Source organism: Tachypleus tridentatus, chromosome 7 (assembly GCF_004210375.1).
Source record: "Tachypleus tridentatus isolate NWPU-2018 chromosome 7, ASM421037v1, whole genome shotgun sequence".
Lineage (NCBI taxonomy): Eukaryota > Metazoa > Arthropoda > Merostomata > Xiphosura > Limulidae > Tachypleus > Tachypleus tridentatus.
This window is the reverse complement of record NC_134831.1, coordinates 103,389,062-103,397,739: the sequence shown is the minus strand read 5'-3', so window position 1 is coordinate 103,397,739 and position 8,678 is coordinate 103,389,062. Positions and strand designations below refer to the sequence as shown.

At 33.2% G+C, this 8,678-nt stretch overlaps 1 pseudogene across 1 annotated transcript; it reads left to right on the top strand.

Annotated features, from left to right (window-relative positions):
* The first annotated feature begins 716 nt into the window (after nucleotides 1-716).
* On the top strand, nucleotides 717-8,214 carry LOC143257745 (sprouty-related, EVH1 domain-containing protein 2-like; annotated as a pseudogene). Its single transcript, XR_013031992.1, has 4 exons — nucleotides 717-929; nucleotides 1,168-1,333; nucleotides 3,264-3,322; nucleotides 5,981-8,214. The product of XR_013031992.1 is annotated as a sprouty-related, EVH1 domain-containing protein 2-like (transcript).
* The last annotated feature ends 464 nt before the right edge of the window (nucleotides 8,215-8,678 follow it).

Genomic DNA, 8,678 nt, shown 5'->3' with positions numbered 1-8,678 from the left:
AATGATATATTGGTTTCTAGTGCCCAGCATTCTCTAAACAAACTTGATGGATAAAGTACATCTACATTCTATGGAAGTAATTGTAGACATTCTGACATTTAAGATTTACTTTTGCAACAGTAATTATGAACATTACTCAATTATAAAGGATAAACATTAATATATAAAAATAGGTAGACAAGCAATGATTTATAAACTTGAGGAAAAGTTTTATTGATAGTAGAATATACTACATGAGTTGACAGAACATCAATCTGTCTTCTTCAGGTGTGGTCAACACTGAGTAAAACAAGGTAGGTATATCATTATAGACATAAATAGTAACAGGATATAGGTATAGGTCAAGTGAATAGACCTTGTCAAGTACAGTTGCTGTTTCTAAGGCCATTATCATGGTTTAGTGAAAGATTGTTTGCTTTGATTTCTGTAGTTTCTAAACAGTATTTTGTGACCTGTTTCATTTTGATGATATGTTAAAGCAGGTATTTGGAATTCACCTCTTTGTATAAACCTCATAGTGCTTAACTGATCAGACCTGAAGAAGACAGGCCAATGTTCTGTCAGAATGTGTCATATATTCCACCATGAGTACAATTTTTCCTTATAAAAGTTATTTTCCTATCATTTGTTTATAAATTTTTTAGTGATGTTTGATAAGGGGATTGGATTTTAAAACATAGTAAAGTAAAATTAATTTTGAAAGTTAAAAACTCATCATGAATAAAAATTTTTTCACCCTGTTTGATAGTGAGAACTACCTGGTCCGTGTCCGTGCCCAGGTCATGACCAGAGATGATATTCAAGGTGGATGGTTTCCTATGGGCGGTGGCGGGCTCAGCAATGTTTCTGTATGTAAACGACTTCTCCCCACAGAAGATAAGTCTGAGCATGAATATTTCATCTACGGTGAAAGGATATGCGACCAATCAGTAAGTAGCTTACTTATTTTACGTACTTTTAGTAGAAGGTTTTAATGAAATTTACATCTCACAAAGTAACAGCAACATCAGTCATGAAAGTGTTTACCTTTATCTCTGGTATCATTCTAAATTTAAAATGTTTACAAATGTTGCCACTCCAGTGTAATTGTGTAGTGCTATTAGCTTCACTTGTTAAGAACCCTTAACTCTCAACAGTTCAGTTGCAAACTGTAACATGGTTTTTTAGGTTGTCCTCAGCTGTATTATCAGGAAGGACTTTCAATATAACAAAGTCATGCCAACCTTTCACCACTGGAGAACAGGAGACAACAGGTTTGGTTTGGCCTTTCAGACTGCAGCTGATGCCAGAGTCTTTGACAAGGGAGTGAAAATGGCAGTGGAAGTTCTTGATGGTGTGTGTGTGTGTTATGTTAGTGTAGATGAACAGGTTGAAGTGTGAATTATTACTGAAGTAAACACATAGATTCAAGTCAGTTGTATGTCAAGTGAATTGACAATCTAAAGTAGAATTAGAGTGCACATAATATATATTGTTTTCTCTTGTCATGTATGTTTGATTCTAGTCAATTGTAAGGTGTGTGGGAGTCCAAGACTTCTAGCATGTGAAAACAAAAGTTCACATATAGAGGGCAGCACTGAATGAGAATAGTTATTTATGTGAGATGAGGTAAGTACCTATTAGAAATATGTTTCAATATAAGAAGATTATAACATATGAACCTTTTGTGTTGTTAGACAGCAAACTAAAACTAATCCATGGTATATATCATTTTAATGTAAATGTGTATATTTTTATGACACATAGTAGATATAATGAAAACTATATTAAAACCTACTTGTCCTGGAAGGGGGGATTTCAACAGAAGCACAGTAAGAACCAGTTTTATTCTGGAATATTCTTCCTTCTTTACTTCTGTCAAACAAACTACATTTTTTAAGTAATGGCCCGACTGTTGGTCATGTCAGCTTTGTGAAGTTGGTGATAACACTGGTTTTCATATAATTTGTTGAAGATTTTTCATTATTCTCTTTCTGTTCAAACTTAGAATTTTTTGTTTTTCAAGAAATTTGTCCTATTTTGTAAATCAAATCAAAGATAAATGGTAATAAATTTTGTGTCCCACTAACTGACTAATAGTAAACAATATAAACTGTACTATTACATAGGGTACTTTGGTTTAAAACACATTTCCAACTTTAGGACATACATTAACGTGTTCTAATTATTACTGAAGAAATACATTTTATAATATTGCTTTCTTTCATAGACTAAGAAACCTTAAATGATTTATTTTATTTTTCTTGCTCACTACTACTGCCCTCTTTTGCTTGGTTTGGTAAGTATACCATTTCCACTTTGAGTATGTATAAATACAGTGCATCACTTGCTTTTGAAGTTGTGATTAAAATACATACATTGGTATATGATAAAAAATTTTGAAAGTTTTATCTTGCTCCATAACTTAGGTTAAATTTGATATATAATGGCAAGTAATGCTTTGTTTTATGGCAAATAACTAAAAAATTTTAACAATGAACAGACTGCCTAGGCAACTAATATAAGGCTTTCAAAAATGATCTGGTTTGTAAGGCCTTTTTTGGTGATGTTCCATTGAGAACTTCATAACTAATGCTATCAGTAGTTTGATTTTATTCTAAGTTGTGCATTTTATAAAATTTAGCCTAGGTTTTGTGCTTTGGTTACCATGACTTTAACTACTTGGTCAATTTAATATGCATATTACTGTCAACAGGTTGGACAAGTTTTATCCCAATATATTATTTAAAAAGAACTTTTTGTAATAAAATTAATCTCCTGCATATGAATGAAACTTGACTCTTGTTTATATCAAAATCTTTTTTACATAACTTTCAGGACATTAGAGATAAAGTGTCTTGTGTTACATTGAGTTAAAGAAATTTATTTTATAAAAAGAAATATGTAGTTAACCCTTCATCACAAATATATCAAAATTTAAAGAATAGGTCAAACAATAGTCAGTTGTTTTGTTTTTTCAAAAGGATAATGTTTTGAGCTAATACTCTTCATCATGTAAAACTTGGCATGTTACTTACCCTGACATTGTAATTCAGTGTATGTGCTCATAGCTTCTAAGAAGTTTAAGACTTGTGTTACTGTACCTGGAATATCTGAACATTAGTAATGATGTTAGTGTTTGTGGTGGAACATTAATATTACTGTGTATAGAAATCATAATTTTACAAGGCTATAGTAATGAATGTGTTTATGGAACGTAAAGGTGTTTTTATGAAACAGTAATGTTTGTGTAATAGTATAACACAGTTTGGTTCTTCTTGAAGTTGTACATGGTTTTGGTCTTTGCTGTGGTCCAGATCTCAGTAATGAAGATGTGTTTATGGTAAGTTGTGGGTATTTTTTTTTAAGTCAGTTGAAATACAGAGTTAACTACTAGTTAATAATGCAATGGTTTTATTGTCTTGAAACTTTATATGTTTTACAATAATTCTTGTATGCTGAATTAGAAAATCTCAATTTTTCTCTGTTGTGTATCGATTTATCACAAAATGTCCATATAATTTTACATAAATGAATCATTTTCATTGAAATTGGGTCACATTTTTGTATGTTTAATATGTTATCCTCTAGCTGAAGGTTTCTTAAACCCAGTTTTGACATGAGAGTGATCAATCTTTCTAGAACCCATAAGAAACACACCACTAGTATATAATAGTTAATGGGCCTCATGATGTAACATGACTTTTTCCTTCTCTCTATTTTGTATTTGTTGCTTGCTATAGCAACATGGGGTGTGTGTAAATGACCATTATATTCTGTTACATTTGTGGTAAACTTGTAAAAAAAAACAACAAAGGCAAACCATTACAGAATCCATCAAAAAGTGTACAATGCATATTTTGGAATAAAATTTGGGAACCAACACAAATCATGGGCTCTGCACAATGTTTGCACTATTTGTGTTGATGACTTGAGACAATTGACTAAAGGTAAGAAAAAGTCTTTGCTTTTTGGAATTCCAATGGTCTGGTGTGAGCATAGAAATCATGGAGGTGACTACTATTTTTGCTCGTGTAACGTTTAAGGCTACAGCACTTGAAATAACAAGGATACTTCTTATGTGAACCTTCAATTTGCTGTAAGACCTGTTTGCTCAGGGGCCTGATGTACCTGTACATACTTCACTGGAGATTCTCGATACAGTTTAATCTGATCCTGATGTCGATAGAAATGATAAGGATCATTGTCAACCTGAAACATCTGGTGAACCACAACTTTTTACACAATTTCTGTTAATAACTTGTTCAGTAAATTCAAAGAGTCAGGTTGTAATATGAGCTTGAAAATTTATTTCTTTCACTCACATATTGACTAATTCTTCTGAAAATCTCTATCCCATCAGCAAAGAAAAAGGGGGAATATTTCATCAAGACATCAGGGAAGGTGGAACATCAGCAAGATGGCTGATTACTGCAATGAGATGCTTTAGATGAATAGATAAAAGAAAGGATTCAACATGTAATTTTGAGACTAAAATGACATTGAATTTACACACAAATTCAGGATGAATGAGGGCCAATATTCACTTAAGTTCAGGATGAATGAGGGCTGATATTCATTTAAGATCAATTTTTCCTATTCTTCAGTTTGTTAACAAAAATACAAACACAATAATAATTATAAAGTATTCATTGGGATGAATGATATAATATCTTGTTTTGAGTAAAGTTTTCAATTGCCACTTTGTAAAAAAAAATGCATGAAAGAAAATATATTTTGAAATCTGCATAGACGAATTATTCAAAATCCATTATTGAAACCAAAACCTTTATGAAATTTAAATTCACAGGCCTGTGTAATTACAACTCATTTGTTTCATCTAACTGTAACCTAAAAGTTGTTGTTGTTATACATACATAATCTACAACCGATATTCCGTTGTATTCCAGCCACTCTAACAAGAAAAAAGGCCCGACTGGTACTGGATATAACAATGTCATATGATTGATATGTTATAACATCTTCTTTGCTTTTACACATAGATTATTAGAATTACACTAAAATACTAGGAATGATTTTGCTTTTATAATTATTCAGTATATTTATTAGAACATAAATACTTATTCTGCAAACTAAAGAGAGACTGACCCAGTTACCTCTTAAGAAAACAAAATAATTGAAATACAGGCTTTTAGGGTTATAGTTAGATTTAAATAATTAACTTGAAACATGAGAATCATTGTTATAAAAAAAATACCAAAATTATCTGATTATTGGTTAAACAGCTACATGGATTTTAAAAATTATTTACAAACATGAAAATATTTTAAGAACCAGAAACCAATATCATTCCTGTATGTAAGTAACAAGATATCAACAATGTCATGTTGTTCATTGGTTGAAGGATGATATAGCAGTTTTTTGAAAACGGTATCATAAGTTAAGTAGACCAACCATTTTAACATACTGTTTGTTTGTTCTTATAATTTACTCACTATCATAGATTATTTCAACCACATGACTTTAACCATTACTCAAAATATATATTTTGGGATGAGGCGGTAGAACAATGTTTAAATAGTGTATTCATAAGTAAGGATTTTGTCTTTTCTCTTACTTCTGAATTTCTTGCTACTTAATGTTTGTACACAGTGTCTGGAGAATTACTTAACATTGGTATATTATGGGTAAAACATCTTGTAAAAGTGGTGCATGATATATGGAAAAGTACTCAACACTGGTACATAGTGTATAGAGGTCTACTCAGTATTATATAGATCAGTAAAATAAAAGAAATGTACATTTACTGTTTCTAATAGGAACTAAATACATTCAATTTTATTGAATATTTAGAGTAAAGGAAAAGGAGCCAGATATGTTTGACATTCTAATAACATAAATGTGGCCAACTCATCCTAATTTTAAACTGGATATCATAAGTGTGTACTTTTACTACTAGGCACTAATGTTAGTTTTTAGTGAGATCCATGTTAAAAACTGTTAACTCTTATGTTCCTAAATTTGAATAACAAATCTTTAGACATTGGAACTGCCCATGGATTCTCTATCTTCTTCGGGCTCCAGCACCACAAGCGGCAGTATTGGTGGACCTGTCCAGCCATCATCTACAAATCCTAGTACACAGGGTGATTTACTCTCAACCTCAACAAATCCTAGTACACAGGGTGATTTACTCTCAACCTCATCACCATACCCTCATCCTCATGCCAACTATCATCATCTCCATTGCATGCATTTTGCACGTTCCTTGCATATACCTGCAGGACCTAGCAACACCAATGGGATGGGAACGTCAAATGGAGGCTTAGGAAGTGCAAGGAGTCCAGGAGAAGAAATAATAAACAGGGAAAGAACCAGTACTGATCCAGGGACTCACAATATTGACAAGATTGAAGTCCTTTCCAGAGAACCTTATTCTTACGTACAGTGTGCCAGGGATAAACCATCTCGATTAGATCATGAATACTCCTACCCTATCATGGATCTGTTAAAACCAAACAAACAAGACCATGTATCTGTATGTAGCTACAAGAAACCTCAGTTCTCTGGTAGACAACCTACCTTGTTGCCAACTAAGAACACCAAGAATTACCATAAAGGAGAATCTCAATGACAGTCTTTCACTGAACAATCCCAGTGCGTTATTGTCAGGAAATGTTTGAGGAAAAAGAACTATCAGCATAGCTGTGAGTATGCTTTGACCCAGTGTTAACATGCATCAATGCTTCCACTTGTATGTCTTGTGCCCAGTGGATGCTGTACCACTGCGTGTATCTGATGCAGACAGAGAAGTTGGTGAACATACTTGTTCATGCAATACATCTGATGACCAATGTCATCAAAGATGGATTGGACTAGCACTTCTCTCATTCCTTGTTCCATGTCTGTGGTTCTATCTTCCTTCTGAGCTTGTCATCAATGTGGTCTCCGATGTCATCTGTGTGGAAGTAGGCATCGAGCTACGTAATCACCACGTAACTAACTAGTGCCGATAATTGGCGGTTTCCTACTGTAGTTCTACAGTGTTAACAAATATTGTGAATCTAACTTGTACTAGATCAGTGTTTGGAAGCAGATTGAAATACTGATGCCAAACTGAATATGTTTCTAGCTCTCCTTATGGTTTGTAGCAGACCTTCATGTTTATTATCTTGATAGAAAGTAATAATTCTTTATAGAGAAGTGCTATTTTGTGAAAATGTAATTGCAGTATTTGAAAGACAAGACTTACTGATTTAAAATCTCTAGCAGTATGTGGTAGGTATTAGTTGTTCATTAAAAATGTACAGCAGGTCTTTCTTAGACATCATTTATTAAGATGTGTAGCAGTCTTTAGTATCCATCAGTTGTTTGATTGAAATACATGGCAGTCTTTACTACATATTGGTTAATTGTTTATAAATATCGGTTAAACAAAAGAATTCCCCTAAATAAGTACCATAGATTAAGTTACGTTTAGTTATGCTTGCAAATCAAGAAGTTTTTCATTTTGTGTAACATTTCTTTGTCAGCAAGTGTTAATCTTCTGTTAAAATGTATAATGGTATTTGTAAGCCAGGCCTCCAGACACAGTTTTAAATTGTTATGCAGTCCTCAATAGACAGGAGTTCTATTAAATCGTACAACTTATCCTTGTACACAAGGTTTTATTCAACAAATACGTAATAGTGTTGCCAGTTTAAAAAACAACAAATATTATAGAAGGAAAGAATTACATAATATATAGAAATACAGTGTAAATGTATTTCTGTAGAAATGAGACTGTAGTATATTACACTTTGTAATATAATACATACGTAACCTACGCTGTATTAAATATCTAATACACAACCTGAAACACATTATATGTGATCTGTATTGAGGGTTAGAGGAAAGATACTATATGTGATCTGTATTGAGGGTTAGAGGAAAGATACTATATGTGATCTGTATTGAGGGTTAGAGGAAAGATACTATATGTGATCTGTATTGAGGGTTAGAGGAAAGATACTGTATGTGATCTGTATTGAGGGTTAGAGGAAAGATACTGTATGTGATCCGTATCGAGGGTTAGAGGAAAGATACTGTATGTGATCCGTATCGAGGGTTAGAGGAAAGATACTGTATGTGATCCGTATCGAGGGTTAGAGGAAAGATACTGTATGTGATCCGTATCGAGGGTTAGAGGAAAGATACTGTATGTGATCCGTATCGAGGGTTAGAGGAAAGATACTGTATGTGATCCGTATCGAGGGTTAGAGGAAAGATACTGTATGTGATCCGTGTTATGAGGGTTAGAGGAAAGATACTGTATGTGATCCGTATCGAGGGTTAGAGGAAAGATACTGTATGTGATCCGTCTCGAGGTTAGAGAGAAAGATACTGTATGTGATCTGTATCGAGGTTAGAGGAAAGATACTGTATGTGATCTGTATCGAGGGTTAGAGGAAAGATACTGTATGTGATCTGTATCGAGGGTTAGAGGAAAGATACTGTATGTGATCTGTATCGAGGGTTAGAGGAAAGATACTGTATGTGATCTGTTTTGAGGGTTAGAGGAAAGATACTGTATGTGATCTGTATTTGAGGGTTAGAAAAGATACTGTATGCGATCTGTATTGAGGGTTAGAGGAAAGATACTGTATGTGATCTGTATTGAGGGTTAGAGGAAAGATACTGTATGTGATCTGTATTGAGGGTTAGAGGAAAGATACTGTATGTGATCTGTATTGAGGGTT